The sequence below is a fragment of the Silene latifolia genome, chromosome 3 (genome assembly GCF_048544455.1).
Source record: "Silene latifolia isolate original U9 population chromosome 3, ASM4854445v1, whole genome shotgun sequence".
In the NCBI taxonomy this organism is placed as follows: domain Eukaryota; kingdom Viridiplantae; phylum Streptophyta; class Magnoliopsida; order Caryophyllales; family Caryophyllaceae; genus Silene; species Silene latifolia.
The window spans coordinates 27,137,599-27,146,114 of NC_133528.1; the positions used below are offsets into that span (position 1 = coordinate 27,137,599).

Here is an 8,516-nt window from a genome sequence, read left to right on the forward strand (position 1 = left end):
ACATTTGCTTCCAAAGCATTTCAAATAGGATAAATTAGGCTTTCTTCCTTTAAGCAACTCGTAGGGTGTTTTGTTAAGCATTTTTCGGATCATAACACGGTTATAAATGTGACATGATGTGTTGACGGCTTCGGCCCAAAAATTCTTTGGCAACGTACTACTAATGAGCATAGTCCTAGCCATGTTTTCAAGTGTACGGTTCATACGCTCTACAACCCCATTTTGTTGAGGTGTAGCACGCGCGGAAAAGTTATGGCTAATACCGTGCTCATCACAATAAGTAATAAATGAGGAATTTTCAAATTCGGTTTCATGGTCGGATCTCAAAGATATGAGCTTTTTATCAAACTTGTTTTGGACCTTTTTCAACCAAATTAAAAATTTATCAAATACTTCATCTTTAGAACTTAAATAGAGAAGCCAAACAAATCGTGAAAAATCGTCAACAATCACACATAAGAAACGACTACCTCCTTTACTTCTAACACGCATTTGACCATATAAATCAATATGAAGTAACTCAAGAGGTTTAGATGTACTAACGAACTTTTTGGATTTAAAGGAGCTTCTTACTTGCTTCCCCTTAGCACAATCATCACACAAACTATTAGTCAAATTTCATATTAGGAATGCCGTCGACTAAGTCAAGTCACTTAAGGGTGTCCAATGTTCTAGCATTTACGTGACCTAATCTCTTATGCCAAAGCCATGGGTCGTTCTTTTTCAAAGCACTCATACAAGACATGGTACGACTAGACAATGCAAAAAGATTAGTTAAGTAAACATCTTTAACACGTTTTCCTTCAAGAACAATTTCCCTTGTATTACCATCTAAGACACGACATTCACTAGCACAAAATTTAACAATATTACCATTATCACACAATTGAGATATGCTAAGGAGATTATGCTTCAAACCTTTGACAAGCAACACTTTGTCGACACATTGTGACGATGACTTACCAACCTTCCCGATTGCAATAATTTCACCTTTCTTATTGTCACCAAACGTCACGGTGCCACCATTGTAGGCTTCTAGTGAGAGAAATTGGTTTCTACTTCCCGTCATATGACGTGAACATCCACTGTCCAAGTACCAATTGTTGCTGCCTCTCACTAATGCCTATAAAAAATCAAGAGGTTAGTTTAGGAATCCAAACGAATTTGGATCCCTTTTGTGAGTTGCATTGTTAATCAAATCTTTGCGAACCCACTCCTTTTTAGCAACCTTGATGTTCTTATTTAAGTCGTTTAGTCGATTAGGACAACCATTAAAATCATGACCAGTCTTACCACAAAAGTTGCAAACAATATACTCAGGAAGGCCTGCATATTTTCTCCTTCGAAAATCAGTCTTGCTTGGTTCCCGGTTTTTAAGTTACTGATTCATCGAATCACTTTGGAAACCAAGTCCACTTTTTCTCTTGATTTTGGGACTCGATTTATGAGGGAGTCTAAAATGTTTTGGCTACCTTCCCATTTCCTGTAAAACTCTTTAGCATCATGCAACTCTTTGGTCAATGTTTCAATTTTAGCAAGATGGTCAAGATTTAGTTTGCCTACTTTATCGAAAGCGGATTTAGCATGACTACATTCATCACTAAGCAACATAGCAATTTCTTCAAGTTGCTTATTATCATGTCGACACGAGGTAAGGTCAGCTAGCAGTGAGTCTCGTTCTTTAATCAAAATATCAACTTGAATAATTAAAGACTCGTTTTCTTTTTCAACATCAGAAACAACAATTGAGGCAACTGTTGATTTTGACGAGCTAGCAATATTCGTGAGAACAAGGTTTTCTTTCCTCAATTTTTTAATTTCTTTTCTGAGTGATGGAATGATGTTACTTTCTTTTATCTCGTCTAGACACTCTCTAAGACCAACATTTTCTTCAGCAATTTCCTCAATTTGAGTTGCAAGTCATAGAGTTTATCGTTTTTAGCAAGACTCTTGTCAAGTACATCATCAAACATCAAACAAAGCTTATCCTTAGAAAGAGTTCTCACCTTGTTCTTGAGATTCATTACCTCGGTGTCGGAGTCATCGCTGGAGTCATCGGAGTGCGCCATAAGACAGAGTGCGGATTCTTTCTTTGAAGACTTGGGTCCGTCAAGATCAAGACGAGTTGTCATACAAACTTTGGCATCTAATTCTTCCTCAAGGACTTCATCCTCATCGGAATCAGATACACCCCATATTGCAGACATGACTTTATGCTTAAAATCTTTCTTTGCAAAATCTCGTTTTTCTCTAGATTTGACCTCATTCCACTTGGGGCAATCTTTGATAAGGTGACCTTTCTCACCACATTTGAAACAAGCCACCGTGGAATAAGATCTCTTCTTTTGAAAACGTTTTTTGTTAGTATTGTTGAACTTCTTAGGATTGTGACTATTGATCATATCCGCCATGTTACGTGAGTACATGGCTTGCTCGTCATATCCATCATCTTCCTCATCACTTGAGGTTGATTTGAGAGTGAAACCTCTAGCTTTGGAACTTTCACCCGAGCGCTTTGCGAGACTTAACTCGTGTGCCATGAGTGAGCCCATTAGCTCATTGAGGGACAATTTGGACAGATCTTTAGCCTCCTCAATAGCCGTCACCTTCGGTTGCCATTTATCACTTAGGCTACGAAGGATCTTTCGGACTATATCCTCGGATTCGAACTCTCTACCTAGACCTTTAAGTTCATTAACAATACTAGAAAAGCGAGAAGAAAGACCATTGATTGACTCATCTTTCATCATATTGAACATCTCATATTGTTGCATGAGAAGGTCAATACGATGCTTCTTGACTTGGGACGTTCCTTCATAAGCAAGATTTAACGTGTCCCAAATCTCTTTAGCCGAGGTACATCCGGAGATGCGATTGATATCTTGTTCACCGATGCCATATTGAAGAATGGACATGGCTTTAGAATTTTTCTCGACTTTACGATAGTCAGCCTCGACATAACTTTCCTCACTTTTCACGGCACTATTCGCATCAGAGTCAGTAACCGTTATAGCAAGGGGACCCTTTTGAATAATAAACCAACACTCATAATCCGTACTTTTGACGTAGTGTTCCATACGGTGCTTCCACCAGGAGTAGTTATCCCCTTTGAAGATAGGGTACTTAGTATGTTTCCCGTCCATGACTATAGGATCAACTCACTGGTAGTTAACCAGTTATCAAGAGCACAAGGCTCTGATACCAATTGAAGAGTCACGGACAAGGGCACCTAAGAGGGAGAAGGGGTGAATTAGGTGTCTATTTAAAATTTAAACTTAATAAAAGCTTCTTTAAAAACTCTTAAACACTTTAAACAATGCTTAGATGAAAGGAGAAGTCGATACTTAGAACTAGAGAGTTAGAAGTATTCAACAACGATTCAGCAAGCAGAAGTTACAGTGTACTCAACAGTTGATTCTGTAGATAAAAACGTGAGTAGAGTGTGCAGCGGAAATAAAACGAAATAGACACGACTAACGATGTTTTTAAAAACTGGTTCGGTCACTACTCCGCGACCTACGTCCAGCTCTATTTTATTAAACGTCTCAGAAGTAAACTCATACAAACTAAGACCACCCCGAATAATAAAACAACTCCCCAACCTACTCCGGTTGCTAATGCTTAAAAGCTACTCCGCTTCCAAGACTTTTGCTTTGGGCTACTCCGCCGAAAGACTGCTTGCTTAAAGCTACTCCGCAATAAGACTTTTGCTTTGGGCTACTCCGCCGAAAGACTTCATACTCAAAAGCTACCCCGCTTCGAAGACTTCATGCTTAAGGATAACTCTATCCTAAGACTTTTTGGTTCTACCCGTTTGTTACAAGACCACTTATCTCAATGTTGTTCACTCAATTGAACGGAGGAGATAAAGTTTAAGTACAAAACACGGGATCCTTGAACACGACTAAAACGACTAGGTGCAACAACAAACTCAAGTAAAAGATTCAAAAGATAAATAAACGAACTTGCAAAAGATTCAAAGATTTTGAAATGATAAATGGTTTTGCAAAGTTATTTTACTCGATTGAAAGCTTAAGTCTTTTTTCAGTTTAAAACTCGTTTGTTGCACACTTGTAAAAATGAATTAAGCAAGCTATTTATAATGTTCAAGTAGTATACTTTACATTAAAATATCTTACACTCATAAGTACAAGTGATTAAAATAATGTAAGTAGTTTCCTTGGGCAACGTGCACAAGCCATCCGAATTCCTCTACAAGCAACCGAGTATTCTTCCTCAAGAAATCGGTGCCTAAGATTTCAAGAAATCAGATTGTGCACACACACAAAAATAGGCTGGGTTTTTCAACAAGAAACAAGCATAAATGGTTGTGTTTATGGGAACCATAAACATTTCCATAAATGTAAAAGCAAACAAGCCATTTATAGTAAGTGTCTTATTGTGCAAGCAAACTCCTTAACAAGTCATTGGAAGCTCTATATTCTTTAAAAGACTTCAAAATATTTCCAGAAAACATTTGTGAACATTGAAAGCACTTTAACAAAGATTCAAATATTTTCGAAATATTTCTTTCAAAGACGAGCCTTAATTAACTGTTGACTCAACTGTTGTTTTTGCACCTAAACGTAAATTCGTGTTAAACGATCACCTTACACCACATGACATTAGCACTAATGACTATCTTCATCTTTGATCTTCATGATGACATTCTTGATAACCTTGAATTGACAATTGGAGCTTCATGCTACATGGTTAAACTTAAGAGGCACACAATTAAATAACAAATGAGATTAATTTGTCTTAAGGCATCATCAACACTAGCTTAATCAAATTGGGTTTCTTCAGATATATATAATAATCTCAAACTAAAGTCTATTATGTTACCATTTTAAGATGTCGTGTTGCTAAATGCCTACACTAAGGTGGGCACATTTCAGCACATAGGTACGTGACCATGTTTTTGCATAGATGTTATCCATTTAAGGTCAGATCAGGTCACATTTTTCCTAAACACAAATATGTTACCATGACTTGGCTATTTTGTCATCAACTTAATAATTTATGTGACCAAGTTAAGATATATATAACAATCTCAAACTAAAGTATATTATGTTACCATTTTAAGATGTCATATTTGAAAATTCCTACACTAAGGTGGCCACATTTCAGCACAAACACATGTGACCTCCTTACTATAACAATGTTATGATTTATTCAGAGATATGGTATATTAACTAAGTCTATATGAGACAAAGTGGTCGCATTTTAAGCAACAGAAAATATGTCAAACATAGGTACATAACCCAGATAAGACGGTCACATATTCAGCTTACCATCTACCGCCGGTGCCTGTTTCTTGTTCTTCTTTTTTTCACCTACAACAGCTGCTATTTTCACAACTTGTTCAAGGCACGTTCCAAACCATCATCTTCGGATTCCGATTCCTGCTTCTCCTCTTCGCCACTGGTTTCCCTTTCTTCCTCACCAATCTCCTCAGAAATATCGTCTGACCCTTCCACTACAACAAATAAGGTAATTGGCGACCATATAAGGCGACTGAGAACAGTCGCCATTAAGAATAAAGCGACTAAGACCCGTCGCCCGCACTTCGTAGCTGGGTTTGGTCGCTTTTGGCGACAGCGTTCGCGCCAATTTTGGCGATCGAATTTTTTTAAAGCGGGCGACCGAAATTCGTCGCCAAAATTGGCGACTGTCATTAGTCGCTAAGAAGGCGACTGCTATTAGTCGCTTTACTAAAATCCACGTCATCTCCATATTCTTAAAAAAGGCGACGGATGTTGGTCGCCATTTTGGCGACAGTTGTTGGTCGCCATTTTGGCGACAGATTGTGGTCGCCAAAACTACTGTTTTCCGTCGCCAATGCCCATAAAATAAATTCATGATCAGAGACTTAGCGACGGTTTCCCGTCGCCAAATGCCCAGTGTCCGTCGCCAAATTTACATGTTTTTTAGCCTAAAAATCGTTTTTGACCTAGCCAAATACGTAAAAAACCTCGCAAATAAACCAACATTTCCAGCAGAGAACACATGGGAAGCCAACACAACCAAACTTGATAAAGAAAATCATGTTCCATACACACAACTACGAGTTCTACGAGTTTTGGTCATCTAACATTATCCGGGAATAACATGTTTTCTAAAAAACTACATAACCGGGAAACTTGCTCCCGCTCCACTACCACCTCCATGATTAGGATCTCTAGGATCCTTTGGTTGCGGGCGCCACCCGGTGTTGCAATTGGCGAAGAAGGAGTTCATCCGTTCCATTTCATCCTTCATCCTCCGAATTTCAAAGATCTCTCTCGGCATCCCGCTCTCCCTCTCGGCATCCCGCCTCTCCCTCGGCGGCTAATTGAGCTTGGAGCACACTCACGACACTTGGGGTATAAGGTTGTTGTTGGGAGGAAATTGACCCTCTTCTTCTTGTAGGAGGGTAGAAAATCTCCTTTGCCGACCCGGCTCCATACACATCTCCTCTTTGGAACCCCTCAACAAGATCAAACCATAGCTCATTGTCATCAATTTCCGGGTTGTTCTTCCTACGGACAAGGAATTGTTCCTAAAAAATTGATAAAACATTAATGGTTAGAGGTTACTTATCTAAAAATTGATAAAACATATACTTTAAAAAGCTAAGAAATTTTTATTTTTTGACACTTACATATAACTGTTGATCTTTTTCCTTCGCGAAGATCAACTTGCCCTTGCTTGTCTTCTTTGCGTGAGTGTCAACAAAGAGATCAACAATCGTGGGTACCTTACCCTTATTCTTCTTGGTCTTCCGGAAAAAAAACAAGGAAATTGTTACTCAAACATGATAATTAATGAGACTAATTAAATTAGAAGACTATTAAATTAAAAGCTAAGACAAATAACTTACATCTAACACCACACGATCATGAAAAGATTGAGACCCTCCATAATGAGTAGGCTCAACTTCCGCATCCTTATCTCCTCCTTTCATGTTGATCTTGTTCCGGGCCGATGCTTCCTTGAACTCGGGGACTATTCCGGTACTTGGTATATTCCTCATATGACGAACCCGTAATCAATAAAATAACAATTATTAATTAATATATTTTCAAAATATGTAATGAATTTTAACTAATTACGGGTATTAAAAGAAACTAAATACCTTTCATGAAAGATGGCGCCTTCTTCCTCTTAGACACCTTATACATGTTGTCCCTTAGCCTCTTCTTGCCAATGTCATTATACCTTTGCCAAACTAGGCGCTCAAGGTTGGTTGGCCAATAGAACACACGCTACAAAAAGTAAACATATAGATGAGAAACAAATTAATAATAAGGTAAAAAGAATAAATAAATTATATTTAATAATATATATTTTATAAATAGATACCCGGAAGTTGTTGAACCACATCTCCTTATCTTCATCACTAGCGTTACTCCAACAAATAATTTCATCATGATCAACTGGGGATAAAACTGTTTCTGATACAACCTCTTCTTGGAAAAAAGATGTATCAACTTCTGATCGTGCCTTTGTTTTAAAAACGGCCCACCATTGCTTTTGTTGTCTATCATTGCTTGTGCTCGGAAGAGATGCAAAATAAACTTGATGAGCTTGTTGTGCAAGTATAAATGGGTCATATTGAGAGTAGGTTCGAGTATGATTCACTTCCACGAGTTTGTAACGATCATGGACTCTCGTTCGCCTACGGAATTATCCCTCCATTGAATCTTGAATAAGACGGTTTTATAACTCCTATCCCGGCCATTGTAGCACAACTCAAAGATATCCTCTAATATGCCATAATAATCATTGCCATCAAGAGAAGAAATAGTAACGCCGTAGTTGCATTTAGCCTTACTTTTGCCATAGTCAAATGTTTGAAACTTAAACCCATTAATTGAATATCGATTCCACGTCATAACCTTTCGAGAAGGACCCAAAGCCAAGCTTCTTATCACATCATCTTGAATATTTAGCTTACATACATGCTTCCGAAACCAGGCTGGAAATTGATCCTCATGCTTATGCCAAACATCCTCTCTGTTCACATTAGGGTGATCTTTAATGAAATCTGTCACAAATTGAGCTTCATATGGCTCCAAAATCTCACAATTAGATAGCACATAAAGGTGGGCACGGTTATACTCCTTGTCATCCAGAAATCTTGTTCCCCAACCGATGAACACCCTATTTCATCCCGCATTTGGAAACACTTGGGTATACTTGTGTCTAGTTCATCCGCTTCATCAATATTCAAGTATTTTGCTTTGGTCTCAATATGTTTTTCAAAATAAAGAGAGCAAAAATTGGCAATCTCTTCCGTTAGGTAGGCATTGCATATAGAACCTTCCACACGAGCTTTATTACCAATTTTTTCTTCAAATGATTAAGAAACCTTTCGAAAGGATACATCCACCTATATTGGACGGGTCCACCAACTTTAGCTTCATATGGCAAATGGATAGGTAGATGCTCCATCGAATTGAAAAAGAAGGCGGAAATATCATCTCAAGTTTACACAAAATTTCTGGTATTTGCTCTTCTAAACGACTCATGTC

At 38.1% G+C, this 8,516-nt stretch overlaps 1 long non-coding RNA gene across 1 annotated transcript; it reads right to left on the bottom strand.

The window, feature by feature from the left end:
• Positions 1–6,374: 6,374 nt before the first annotated feature.
• Positions 6,375–6,950, bottom strand: LOC141646009 (uncharacterized). The gene is made up of 3 exons (XR_012545272.1): positions 6,863–6,950; positions 6,644–6,760; positions 6,375–6,541 (listed from the first exon to the last, which is right to left on the bottom strand). It is a non-coding gene; the product is annotated as an uncharacterized LOC141646009 (long non-coding RNA).
• Positions 6,951–8,516: the final 1,566 nt, after the last annotated feature.